This window comes from Capsicum annuum, unplaced genomic scaffold (assembly GCF_002878395.1).
Source record: "Capsicum annuum cultivar UCD-10X-F1 unplaced genomic scaffold, UCD10Xv1.1 ctg3198, whole genome shotgun sequence".
NCBI classification, from domain to species: domain Eukaryota; kingdom Viridiplantae; phylum Streptophyta; class Magnoliopsida; order Solanales; family Solanaceae; genus Capsicum; species Capsicum annuum.
Genome location: NW_025838654.1, coordinates 972,005 through 986,552, shown reverse-complemented (window position 1 = coordinate 986,552; position 14,548 = coordinate 972,005). Strand labels below are relative to the sequence as shown.

General features: G+C 27.7%; 1 long non-coding RNA gene across 2 annotated transcripts; it reads right to left on the bottom strand.

The window, feature by feature from the left end:
• Positions 1-632: 632 nt before the first annotated feature.
• LOC124891190 lies at positions 633-8,073 on the bottom strand. Of its 2 annotated transcripts, XR_007049569.1 has the most exons (7): positions 7,724-8,073; positions 7,499-7,538; positions 5,947-6,082; positions 5,604-5,690; positions 5,260-5,388; positions 3,329-5,071; positions 633-877 (listed from the first exon to the last, which is right to left on the bottom strand). It is a non-coding gene; the product is annotated as an uncharacterized LOC124891190 (long non-coding RNA). The 2 variants fall into 2 exon arrangements; XR_007049568.1 differs by having other exon boundaries at positions 633-5,071.
• Between the last annotated feature and the right edge of the window lie 6,475 nt (positions 8,074-14,548).

The following is a 14,548-nucleotide window of genomic DNA, read 5'->3' as shown; positions in this document are numbered from 1 at the left end:
GAGAGAATAACATCAACAAAAACAAATGTAACAAAAGGAAAAATAAGAAAAGTATGAAGCAAAAGAAGAAAAAGTAGGAAAAAAATTAAATAAAAATTAGTTAAATAGGATTGTGGGATTTCTTAATTATTAATTCTCCTAATATTATCATATATTTTAGATTTTCTATTTAAAGTAAAATTTCAATTGATTTAGAAGTATTAAATATTATTTTGAAGCAATTCATATTTGCTATCTTCAACAATAAAGTTTGTGCACAAGTTGGATCATACATAACAACTAGGTAACTTGTCCACGCGGTCATGAACGACTTATTTTTCACCAGCCAAAGTGCATAAAATTCAAAATTATTTCTCAATCAGTTCTTGCCTTCAATTCTATTGATATCTTCCTCACAATTTTAAATGAGAACAGTAACAAAAATGAGAGATCGATCCCACTATTTCACCTTGAAAAGAAATTCAAAAACAAAGTGAAAAGTAGTAAAATAACATATCAAGATAGCTTCAAGTTATTATTATTCTAACAAATAAAAAGAATCGATGAATATTAGAATTTTTCACATGAAGATTGAAATGAATCAAATTAGATACAAACATAAGAAAAGGGATAACAAAGGCTTACAAGTTACAACTATATACACTTCAATTGCTTGATACCAAGAATATCACTATGAAAATTCATGAGAATTTCAAATGTCACATGCTGGTTTACAAACTCCCAAATATATATGATGAAAAGTTTCTCTATCGATTCATACACCATTCTTTGTATTTTGATACATTGACACCTTAAATGAAACCTCCTCCTTATAACTCATAAAAGATGCAAAAAGTAATGCAACAATTCTTTGCCTTCGAGCAACAAAAATATTTATCTGATCACCAAAATATAATTTTTTTGCATCAGCACAATAATTTAATACATTATCCACATATTAACGCACTAAATATTCTATAAAACATTATTATAAATTAAAAAATTCACCTTACAAATCAACATAGACTACTCATGTATTAACAGAATAAAACATAATCCTAAAGTAAATATATAGACAAACGCATGTTTGCAAATCAACAAACACGATATAGCTAGATTTTCCTTCTATTTGATCTACAAGAAGGTTTTCCATAATCAAATATCTTGTATAACTCACTAAAATGAAGCTATACAACTAAAAGAAACTTTTACTATTAAGTGAAAAAAAAAAAGATAAGGTGAGCAAGCTGCATAATGATAGCAAAACATATAGAAAATCAATAGAATTTTAATTGAGAACGATATATATATCAATTACGCACCATTTACTTTTCATACCATAATTAAACAAACGAATTAATAATTGAAAAAAAAATGACATAATAGATTCCATGCAAGTATATTGGCATACTTCATTTCTTTTTTGATAAAAGAAAAATCTTATAAAGATGGTTACTAAAGACGTGTTAAAATCGAGACACATCTTGAAAAGCAAAGAGAAAAAGAGTTAATAGAAAGAGAAAAGTCACCACCTTAATTTAGTAAGGATAGAAGTTAGTTGAATTTCATTAGATTTTATGGCCCCTGTTATATAAACTATTTATTCAAGAAAAAAGACACATTTGAAATTAACAAAAATTTCAACTGATATGAAAATATCTTTTAGACATCTTCTTTCATATTTGAAGTGCTAAAGCAATTAAAATATCTCCAAGAAGTCACGGGCTCTATAAATACCTATAGGATTAGACCGACACAATTCATTTCTCAGATAATTGGTTATTCCAATTGAATTGAGATCCTCTTGTTCATAGCACATAAAATAATAAACAGAGAATACAAAAGATGAAATTTTAAAGCACAAAATTTTAATGAATTATATGTAAAAAGGCTATTTTCTAGAAGGAGAGATGTTGTATTATTGATCGTGTTGCTCCATATCGAAATTAAGATAAAACATATTCCTTTCCTAGTTTCTTGACTAAAGAAGAACCGCAAGCCATTTTCATGTGTTACTATTTATCCAAATCAAGTTGCACATATAATCAGTCTCCTTTGTGTTGGATCTCTTCATTTTGTATCTTCTTCTACATCAAAAATTTCAAATTACTTTCTTCCAGGTAGAAAAGTCCACTTCCTTAAATGTAAGAGAAGAGGCAATTTCTTTGAATTTTCTCATCATTATTTCTTGGATAAACTCCTAAATCATATTTTCATTATTTTTCATTGAATAAATCTTTGAAAATATCTTTTAATCATGATTTTTAAATGAGATTTTGTAGTACTTATTGGTAAAGCTTAAAAATAATTTTTCTTTATTTTGAACCTCATTTTTAATAAGTTTTCATGTGGGTTTTCAGCTGTACACTCTTATAACCTTGGAAAATGTATTTCTAAAATAAAATTTTTGAATTTACCCCTTTTATTTTCAAACTCATTTTTTGAATCCATCTCAGATATGGATAATATGGGTATCATTAGCTTTCATTTAACGCATGAATGCTATATTTGAATATTGAGTTTATTTCAAGACCGTTCGAAAGGAAAAAGCTTCATTTTGAAGCACTTTAGGCTTGAATTTCATCATTTTGAGGTAGGTTGTGGATTAACTTCTTTCAAATTGAGCTGAATAATAACAAAATTATTGTGCCCTCCTAAATAATACTCCCTCCTAATAACTATTTTTTCCCTCAATTTGTTTGTCCTGCTTGCCTTTTTAGTTCGTTTTAAAAAGAATGTCTTTTCTTTTTTAGCAACTCTTTTGTTTCAACTTTTCACATGACAAGTTTAAGACTACAAAATTAAAGGATATTTTGATACATTTGATTTATCTTTTAAATAAGACCAAAAATTTTATTTTATTTTGACTTTATTAAACTCAATGCCAAGGGAAAATTAGCACAAACAAATTAAACCTAGAAGGTATATTTTTTTATGATCATTTTCAACATAATTTACCAAACCTTATTCAAAGACACATTTATTTTCCTTCGCTTTATACAAAGGTCCCAATAAACCTACACAAAACACAATACAGGAAAAAACACATTGAGAAAACAACAGGATTGAATAATCATATAGGATAATGACAAAGGAGAAACATATTCTAAAAAAGAAAATTAAGAATACACAAAAGAAATTGACTAATATTAATTAGGTGCTAAGAAAGTGAAAACACAAGTAATCTGTAATAATTACTTCAGAAACCTTACCCAACTCGCAAATTTATGTTAGTGTCACAATAATATTTTATCAATAGGCGTAGTAACTAAATAGTAGATCATGATACAAAAAGTTAACTTAGAAGAAAGAGAGAAGGAAGACATTACCAACTAATAATAATACTTACCTTTTGATCCAATTGTTGAGAAAAATGTTTCTCTTTCATATTGTCATCGAATCTGCAAGAAACTTGAGCGAAATAATCAAATGCTTGAAAATTTAGTGACAGATATGTACTGACATGACAATCTAAAATTGTTTTTCCTGTTTTAAAAAAGCAAATTAAGCAAAAAGTGAAGACTATTTGATGTTGATATTTTGAATGATATATTTTAGAAGACACAAAATACTATGAGATAGATTTTGGGAATAAAGGAAAGAAATTACCGATCTTTTACCAACTTGAATGCCAACTAATCGAATTCCAATTGAGGTAACATATGCTGAAATTTTAAAAGTTGTTTTGATGGATTTCTAAAGAGCATTGAAACTTCGAAGGATGGGATACATGAAAGGGAAAAGAAACACTTTTTTCAAGGAGGAGAGATGAAAAATAGTAGCATTCAGAATTATCGTCGAAGCAATGATTTTGCATATTAATATGTCACTAACCCTACAAAAATTTTAAAATCAATAAGTGAAACTTACCCCAAGTATGGTGGCAATAACAACAGTACGGTTATAGGAGGTGTTACAACACATAGCAGATTTATGATTCGTGTACAATTCAAAATCGAAAAAGATTAAATGACTAATTAAGTCAAATTTAAAACTACAGGGATATCAACTTATACCTCATTATCCAAATGAAAAGATGAACAAACCTCAACGGAAGTACGGACAGAGCCATTTTCACTATCACAAGCTACAATATTGTTGCAGTTGTTAAACTTTATCACAAATCAATACCATGTTTGCTTATCACAAAATAAGATAAAATAAAAATGACAAAAGAATAGCAAAATAATATGTTTGTCTACTTTCCATCTAAAGGTTCGTATGGATTGAATATAATTAAGCGCTAATAGATTGAGTAAAAACAACAACAATAATATACCACAGTATATTCTCACATTCTTGGGTCTGGAGAGGGTAGCATGTACGCAGTTCATACCACTATCTCAGAGGTGAGCTAGAGAGTTGTTTTTGATAGATCCCCCATGGCTCAAGACCAAACAACATAGGAAAAAATATTATATATTTACTGATTTGGTGTGTAAGAATTTGGCTTCAGTGAATGTTAATAATTAAATATTTATCAGTAAGATAGCTATTGTTACTTTAGAAGCCTTCCAATGTTTGAATGTTTATTTAAGTTTCTCAGTGATAGAAATTCTGACAATAAAGGCATTACCAAGTAATAAATAATGATTGATATTTTGTTCCAATTACTGAAAAATTATTTCTCTTTTAACTTTGAGATCGAATTTGCAACAAAAGTGAAGGCGTTAAAAAAGTCGTTAAAAAAGTCTTCTCTCATCATAGTTGTAAGACGATTTCATTATATGCAGTAGAACATATCAAAATCTTTTTAAAAAGGTACAATTAGAAAGAAAATCTTACACTTTTATGTAAGTTTAAGGTAGATTCCGAGTTCATTATTTTCATAGGCTAGCTATAACTTCTAGAAAAAAACAATTGCAATGATGCTAGCTGTACAAAGTTCCAGAGATTAGCTTACCAAATAAAAATCATACTCAGGACGTGAGAGCACAGGCTTTTCGTTGTATACGTTCAAGAGTTTCTTCTCCACTGCAATTGAAGATCCTTTGTGTTTACAACTTGGCCTAAGAATTTCAGTCTTTCCCTGAAGGGTGCATTTACAACACTAGGAAAGCCTTTGATATTCTCTATTTCATCATGTATTAACCTATGTCCCCAGATACCAAGAAAAGAATAACGAGTCAACAATTTATTAAAAAAAAAAAAAGAAACTATGTATGTACATAATAAAATCAAATATGCTCTTATCTGGTTATTCTAAGAGGTAATCTTGCTGCATGTTACTAATTGAGAAATCAAAAAATGTAGTCATATTAAAAAAATTCACCATTATACCTGGAGATTTTCCTGAAATTGAACTGGCATTTCTTTTGAGTAATTTTTTGCAAGTCTGAAGTAGAGAACAAAACTCATCCCTTCTCCATCATATTCATTTTGAAAGATCGTAAGAGGGTACAAAGGTATCTGAAATGTAAGAATAATCAGATCATTTTATGTGAAATGCAGTAAATTCATTAGTATCTTCTCTGAGGCAGGTTTTAAACGTCGATCTGAGCAATAAAAGTTAAATCTAATCTCTTAGAAAGATATGATTGTGCACAAATTATGAAACAATAAACTTCAACAGTGTTTTGAAGTATACATTGACACAATAATATGAAAAAAGGACATTCCAATACCTGAAGATTCACAATAAGAATGGGAGAAACTTCACTGGATGAATCCATGGCTGGAAGTTCCACAAAACGTGCAATATGATCAATTTTCTGTGGCAATAAGAATACATCAGCTCCAAAAGAATAAAATGCAGCAGAGTTTGGAGCAAACTCCTTCTTATCCCTGTTAAAGAATTTAGAGGGATTCAACTTAATTTCAATTGAGCAAAATAAAATTGGAATATACTCGAGAAAGGAATAGGCAAAGTTGGAGAAATGTATGTTATAATCTTATGCCATTGATCTTGTTTAGAAAAACAAAACTCTTATGTAATAGGTGGAGTCCCTCGACAGTACTATCTCTTACCTTAAGAAATTTTTTCCACAAATCTTAAAAGTATTTGGTTCGATGGATGACCAACAGTTGGCTATTTTCCTCCCCAATGGGCTGCAAGGAAATTGGGAACAAGCTATTGGTCTTTGCGGAACAGTCTTTGGTGACACTGGAGAATGAAAAGCAAACAAGTCAATAACATAAAATAATAAAAGTGAATTCAGTTGTGGCTTGTAGCACTATCTAGATACAATCAACAACTTCCATTGTCGTTTATGATTTAATGTATGCTTAGACAGGTTACAGCCGTTATGTGTGGATCACTAATATGACTATCAACTCAATATGAAGTAATAACATATTATATGCTTTTTATTCTGCTTAATGCATACTACCTAACATGAAGGTCTATTCACTTAATAAACTATTCCATAAGTCCAAGATTAATTACAACTAATACAACTGCTTCTGCTACTATGCCATAGTCCTAACAAACTGGCCTCGACAATGTGAATCCTAACCGCGCAGCTTCATTTACGCTCCTCTCAAGTCCAACATTTTAATCTCAAAATGCTTTTAAGATTTTGAAAGTAGGTTATGCAAGAAAAATAGCCAATCATACTTTGGCGGACGTTAACAGTATATATAAGGTAAAAGAACTTACAAAACACAAAACTTGAATTTGTTTCTCTCCATTTAAAAGATAACATCTGGGTTAGGGATGATTTTTTCCTGCTGCGTGGTGAGGTCGGGTTTAGTGGCTTTTTCTTTTCATACGATGAGGCAACACAAGTAAGACAAGGCAGACACGGATTTTGTCTTCCACAATTGTGGAATATTCTTGTTTCAACCCTAGTACCACCTTGATCTGTGATTCGGGGCATTTTATCATTAGAACTTAGGTCATCCATCTCATTTTGAGGTTTGTAATTGGGCTTAATTTGAGAATCTGTTGAAGAGTTTCTTTTTGCATCACCTTTTTTGAATCATACATGAAGCAAAATTTTTGGATTAAAAATTTCATAAAGAATGAAGTTTTTAGCGTTTAATGGAAATTTAGAAAAAGGGGAAAACTTACCCATGTGTTGTCGACAATGGCCTTGGGGGATTTCAATTATTTGGCACAAATCCATTTCAGGCTGCAAACTTGTCTGAACCTTTAGCCCATTTTTTATAATAATACATGATGTTAAGTTTATCAAGGTGGCTACGATGAATATTACAGGCTGCAAACTTGTCTGAACCTTTAGCCCATTTTTTATAATAATACATGATGTTAAGTTTATCAGGGTGGCTAGTTGTCGGAAGCTCAAAGAATTCAAAAACTTAATTTCTTCTCAATTTCATCATTAATTAATTCACCAAAATATGAAACTTCCTTCACAAATCAATTGAATTGTAGCAATACCTTATCTTGGAAGAGGCCATATAAATTCCATGACATGATGTTAAGTTTATCACATGGGGATGGCTAGTTGTCGAAAGCTCAAAGAATTCAAAAATTTAATTCCTTCTCAATTTCATTATTAATTAATTCACCAAAATATGAAACTTCCTTCACAAATCAATTGGATTGTAGCAATACCTTATCCTGGAAGAGGCCATATAAATCCCATGATGAATTTCTGCAAAATCATAGCCACAAAAAGTCCCAACATATTCATCACTTTCATTGTCACTGAAGAGTGGCATAGCTAAATCAAATCCAACAAATTATCAGAAAACACCAAATATGCAACTATTCCAAGTGTTATTACATCCGAAATTGGTCGGACTAAAAATTTTGCTGAATTTTTCAGAGCTACTTTACCTAAACTGAAAGCTCATTCAAAAGAATTGCTTGATGAGTTGTTGATAAAATCGAGTGTTACATTGTACATACGAGTCTAGGTTGGGTCACAGATTAGGTAATCGGAGGAATATTCAGGTGGCTTTGTTTTTATGCTATGTCTACAACTGTGTTCTCAATTTTTCATCATATGAATCTTCTTGCTCAACATGGGCATTATAAAGCCAATTTGACAGGTAATACATTGAAGGAAAGTGAAGCAATTCTTTTTCATGGAAGAAGGAGAAAGAGATTAGGGTTGAGAATTGCATATCAACAAAGGAAGAAGAAACTGATTAGTAGAAAAACTGACGAGGCTGTATTAAAGAAGGAAGAATGGTTGGGTTTTCAAATAAATAAATCAACGTTTTTTTAGTCAATGAGGTAAATTAGAAAATAGAAGAAAATCTCAAAAATCTGAGAAAAAGGAAAAATACAAATCCTGGCCTGTGGGCTTGCCATGTCAGCAACTTCTTATTCCTCCTTTATATATATAGTAGTGGTGCATGTCCGTGTTAGCACGGACCCAACACTATAGACATATTTTAGCACCAATATTCGATATTGATGAGATGCAAATATAAAGCATCAATATTCGATATTGATGAGATACAAACACAAATGTACATTGATTTAAAACGATAATTTTTTAGATAATAACTATTTGACGGTACTCGCTAAGGAATGAAATTTTATAAGATACTTTTTTTCCACATGATAAAAAAGTGTGATATGCCGTGTAGTCGAGTTATTTTAATTGTTTGATGATAAAATTGAGACCTGTTACAAAATATAGAAAAGACGAAAGACTAATATTCATAGGATTATACTTCAATTAACAACAAAGTCTTGGATCATCTTCTCAAAGATGATTATGGTTGAAGCAGCTGCAACAAACATGTCATAAACTCATATTTTTCTTGTTTTAATTAAATATTATTAATTTTCTAATACATAAATAACTTATAATAATAAATTAGGGGTGATATAGTAAAATCACTGCGCAGCTCTTGAAGCAACCATGTCGAAACCGATGTTTAATTAAATATTATGAATTTTTTAATACATAAATGACTTATAATAATTAATTAGGGGTGATACAGTAAAATCACGATTGACGAAGGTCAACTTAATTTAATACATCAAGAGTTAATTTATCATTTTATGTCTATTTTATTTTTTTACAAATATGATTAAATTTTTAATACTTAGATGACTCATAATAATTAATTATAAGAGATATTTAACAAAATTATGGTTGAAGCAGCTGCAGCAGACATGCCATCTATTTTTTTAATTAAATATTATTAATTTTTTAATACATAAATAACTTAAAATAATTAATTAGGGATGATATAGTAAAATCATGGTTAAAGCAGCTGAAACAAACGTCATAAATATCTATTTCTTAATTAAATATTATTAATTCTAATATATAAATGACTTATAATAATCAATTAGGGGTAGTATAATAAAAAAATACTATTAATTCTAATATATAAATGAGTTATAATAATTAATTAAGGGTAATATAATAAATCACTGAGCAATTAGGGTAATATAGTAAATGACGAAGCAACTGATTTTTTTAATTAAATATTATTAATTTTTAATACATAAATGAATTATAATAATTAATTAGGGATGATATAGTAAAATTATGGTTAAATCAGCTGAAACAAACGTCATAAATATCTATTTTTTAATTAAATATTATTAATTCTAATATATAAATGACTTATAATAATTAATTAGGGGTAATATAGTAAATCACGGAATAATTAGGGATAGTATAGTAATTGATGAAGCACCAGTTGAAACCAGTGTTTCTATTATATAGAAATATATTGATTGCAAATTACAAGTCTATAATTTTTTAATGAAGGAGAAAAAGTTTAATGTACATGTCCTTGCGTCAACTAATACATTATACAACAGAAGAATAAAATTATAAAAAAAAATAGCAATTGATGATAAAATAAGTATTATATTGCTTTGCACCAACACTAAAATAATGGTGCACTAACTTGAATGCATTATATGTACGAATATGTAATAAACACCTTAACAATATAAATAGAATTAATATGAATGAAAAATAAGATTAAGAAAAAAAACATGCCTTCAATTTGTTCTTAATCCATAGGAAATTTCAATTACACACTACACGTGAATCTTTCTTTTCCTTTCTTGCATAAGAATATTAAAGAATCAATCACTAATAACTTGTATTAATTTATTTTTATATTAATTGAAGAAGTATGACGGTAATAACTTTAAAGATAATAAATATATTCATAACAAAAGATACAGAAAGAGTTAACTCCTAAACTAAAGTCTTGTAACGGAAAATTTAACCAAGTTACATATGAGAGAATTACATCAACAAAAACAAATGTGACAAAAGGAAGAATAAGAAAAGTACGAAACAAAAGAAGAAAAAGTAAAAGAAATTAAATATGCAGAAACATATTTCTGATAGACTTAAATAAATTGTGTGTAAAAAATTAGTTAAATAGGATTGTGGGATTTCTTAATTACTAGTTTAGATGTACGCGCCTCGCACGTGTTCCTCAATTTATTGAGTTCAAATATTATACTAAATAGGATATTTGTCTAAATAACAAAAATAAATATAATAAATAAATTCAACATCTTTTGGAGGATTTATTTAATTAAATCTAACCTTTACTAAAAAAATTTGTCAAAGCTGATCGAAATTCGCCTACCACCTGTAAACCGCAACAAAACAATACGATGATAGAGACATCAAAACAATATAATTAAATCTAATTTTTACATAAAAATTTTCTCAAACTCATCTGACATTCATCAACCATATGTAAATTACAATAAAATAATACGATAATAATGATATCAAATAATATAACTAAACTTAACCTCTTTACACAAAATAAATTTTCAAAACAAAGATATAAAAACAATACAATTAAACCTAACATTTACCTAAAGAAATTCTCAAAGCTGATCGACATTTATCTACCACCTGTAAATTCATCTACAACCTACAAACTACAACAAAATAATATTATAGTGATCACAAAGCTTTAATTTTGATATAAAACGAAATAATAGATGGAGCAGAACCAAGAACTTAACGAAATAATAGATGTAGACAAAGATTTCAAATTTTCCAACAACATCAATTAAAATTATTAAATCCTAAAACACTATATAACGCAAGATATTTTTCTACAGACAATCAGTTATATAGATATTATAGGGAAGAACAAATATCGGCTATAGGAGAAGATTTTAAAATACTAGATTTAGTAAATGCTAATTCCTTAAGACATATAAAAAATAATAGAATGATATTGATGCATATGAGTTTAATTGTCATATCTACTTCTGTTAATCCTATTATTGACTTCTTAATGTCTGACCATCGATCATCATATATTGTTATTAATACTTTGGATCCTAGATTTTTTCTAGTTAGACCTTTTATTCCTATAACAATTAAACCCATATGCATCAATATCATTCTATTATTTTTTATACTTCTTAAGGAATTAGCATTTACTAAATCTAGTATTTTAAAATCTCACCCTATAGCCGATATTTGTTCTTCCCTATAATGTCTATATAACTGATTGTCTGTAGAAAAATATCCTGCGCTATATAGTGTTTTAGGATTTAATAATTTTAATTGATGTTGTTGAAAAATTTGTAAATCTTTGTCTACATCTATTATTTCGTTAAGTTCTTGGTTCTGCTCCATATTAGGTTGTCTTCTGTATATTCTAGATAATATATTATTATTTCCTATTCTATTCTCCGAAAAACTTATTCTTTGTCTTTCTTCTCCTTGTCTTTCATTATTTTCGATGGTTCTCCGTCTATTTGATAGAAAGTTCATTTTTGTGGTTTTCTTATTATATTTTTTCGTTCTTGTTTAGGAGTTAATTCAATTCATTTTAATTGGTTAATAAGTTCGTCTACTTCAAAGTTATTTTTTGGTTGGACTTCTTTATTTTTTATTAAGATGTATATTTTCTTATGTAGTTTGGGTAATTCTGGTTCTTCCTGGAGAGGTTTTTGAGTTTCTTTGCCTTTAATTAAGATGTCTATCTTTTTGTGTAAGTCTAATAATAACTCTATTATGGTATTATTTTGTTTTAGTAAAATTTTATCTGTTTGACTTGAAGGTATATGCTTAGATAATCCTTCTGGTTCGCTATGATAATTTCTTGATTTTTCTAGTGCTTTACTATAATTTATATCTTCTTCACTCATGAAAGTGATATTTCTTCTAATCTTTTTGTTATTTCTTGCAAATCTTTGATTTCTGTTGTTATATTTTCTACTTGTTCTACAAGCTTAGATATTAGTTGAGTTGTTTTTACTTCCAATTCTTTAGGTCTTTCTATTATGGTTTTTATTAGTTTTTCAATTTCTAATTCTGTAGGTATTTTTTCTAAATTAAACTTGTGATTTAAATACTGAATTTTTCTGTCTATTTCTACTTCTTGTGACTTTAAATGATCTAAATTTTGTTCTATCTTATCTAGTGTCTTTTTATGTTTATTCTGAGTAACTTCTATTTCTTCTAAAATCCTTATTATACTATTATCCTTTTCCTGAATTTTTTTGCTTGAATTTATCAAAAAGTCTATTATTGTATTATATTGTTTATCTTCTGAATGTAAAATATGTTCACCCTGGTTGAAATTACACCTTATAGTGGAGTTATCTTTTAATACTCTATATTTCTTTTCTGGTTGAAATCTAAGATCTAGGTAATCGAGGTGTTTTAAAGAAGCTATCTTGTTATCCTAAGTGGTTTAAGTTAAGGTATTTTTTGCTTAGCTTAGTTTGATATTTCAATCTATTATTTGTATAGGTTATATCTAATTCTACTTCTTGTATATTTTCTATCAGCCTAGATTGTTCGCTAATTAATGCTTTTTTATAATAGTTAGATGTTATGGTAATTATTTCGTCTGTTTCTTTAAAATTTAAAATATCTATTTCTAGGTTTCTTATTTCTTTATTTAATAACTCTAGTCTTTCTACAAATTGTTTCCGAATTTTTATAAGTTGATGTTTATAAGTAAATTCTCTATAATATTGACGTTGTATTTCTCTAATACACTCAATATATCTTATTGGCATTTATTATCCTAATTGATAAGATTTTCTCTTAATTCGTTCCTTAAGCCACTTTATTGCTGAAATATTATTTTCTAAATCTCTCTCACAACCTTGTATTTCCCAATTTAACGCGCTTACTAAATCTTCACAAACTTGTCTAGATGTATTATAAGATTTATGTAATCTGTTTGCTTCTAATAACCTTCTTCGACTTTCTTCTAGATTATGTTTTCTAGCTATTATATTATTTTTTTCTAATTTCTCTATATAAATAGAAATAGCTACACCTTATGTCTTGGAAAGATCTATGTATTTTCATATAGAGTTTATAAACTTTTGCGAGTTAGTAGGTAATGTTCCCAAAACCTTCTCGCTTTGACACAAAACAGTGGTATATTTCAATAATATTATATTTTAATAATATTATATATTTCAATAATATTATATTTCACAAAGATAATCAAAGATAATATATATATATATATACACACACACACACATGTTGAATTCTATTATGTTAACAAAAACAGTGAAGAAGTTGAGGGTTAGAAAATTAATCATCCACCAATCTAGACATGCAATCGAATTAAGTTAGATAAGCAACAATCATATTTTCTGAATAAGTAAATTGATTTCTTCATAGTTTAACGTGCATCTCATCTCAATATTTATAGAAGTATTTCCTTAATAGAGTCTTATTTTAGGAGTATTTTTCTATCTTATTTTAGGTGTATTTTTTCTAATTGATCAGTAAAAGAAATATATTAATTGATTCTCCTTCCATATATTTTAGAAGTCCCATATATTTTAGGAGTCTAATTAACATAATAAAAATAATCAAATAATAAATTAACAAAAATAGTGAAAAGATAATTTTGTCTAACGGAGAGTATTTAATGAAGGACAAAAAGTTCAAATCACTTTTCTAAGGGTCTTCACACTTTTAATATTATATATATAGAGAGAGGGAGAGATTAATTCTTCTAATATTTTTAATCATATATTTTAGATTTCCTATTTAAGGTAAAATTCTAATTGATTTAGAAGTATTGAATATTATGATTTCTTACCTAAATTAAATAAGGACTTTAATTATATATTTTAGGATCAATATTACAAAGATAATTAAATAATAACTTGAAAAAAAGATAAAAAATTAAGCATCCATCAATCTAGACATGCAATCGAATTAAGCTAGATGAGCAACAATCATATTTTCTCAATAAGTAAATTGATTTCTTCGTAGTTTAACGTGCATCTCAATATTTATAGAAGTATTTCCTTAATAGAGTCCTATTTTAGGAGTATTTTTCTATCTTATTTTAGGAGTTTTTTTCTAATTGATCAGTAAAAGAAAAAAATATTAATTGATTCTCCTTCCATATATTTTAGGAGTCTATTAACATAATAAAAATAATTAAATAATAAATTAAAGAAAATAGTGCAAAGACAGTTTTGTGTAAAGAAGGTCTTTTAATGAATGACAAAAAGTTCAAATCACTTTTCTAAGGGCCTTCACACTTTTAATATATTATATATTATATATTATATATTATATTTTATATATAGATTAATTCTTCTAATATCTCTAATCATATATTTTAGATTTTCTATTTAAGGTAAAATTCGAATTGATTTAGAAGTATTAAATATTATGATTTCTTACCTAAATTAAATAAGGACTTTAAT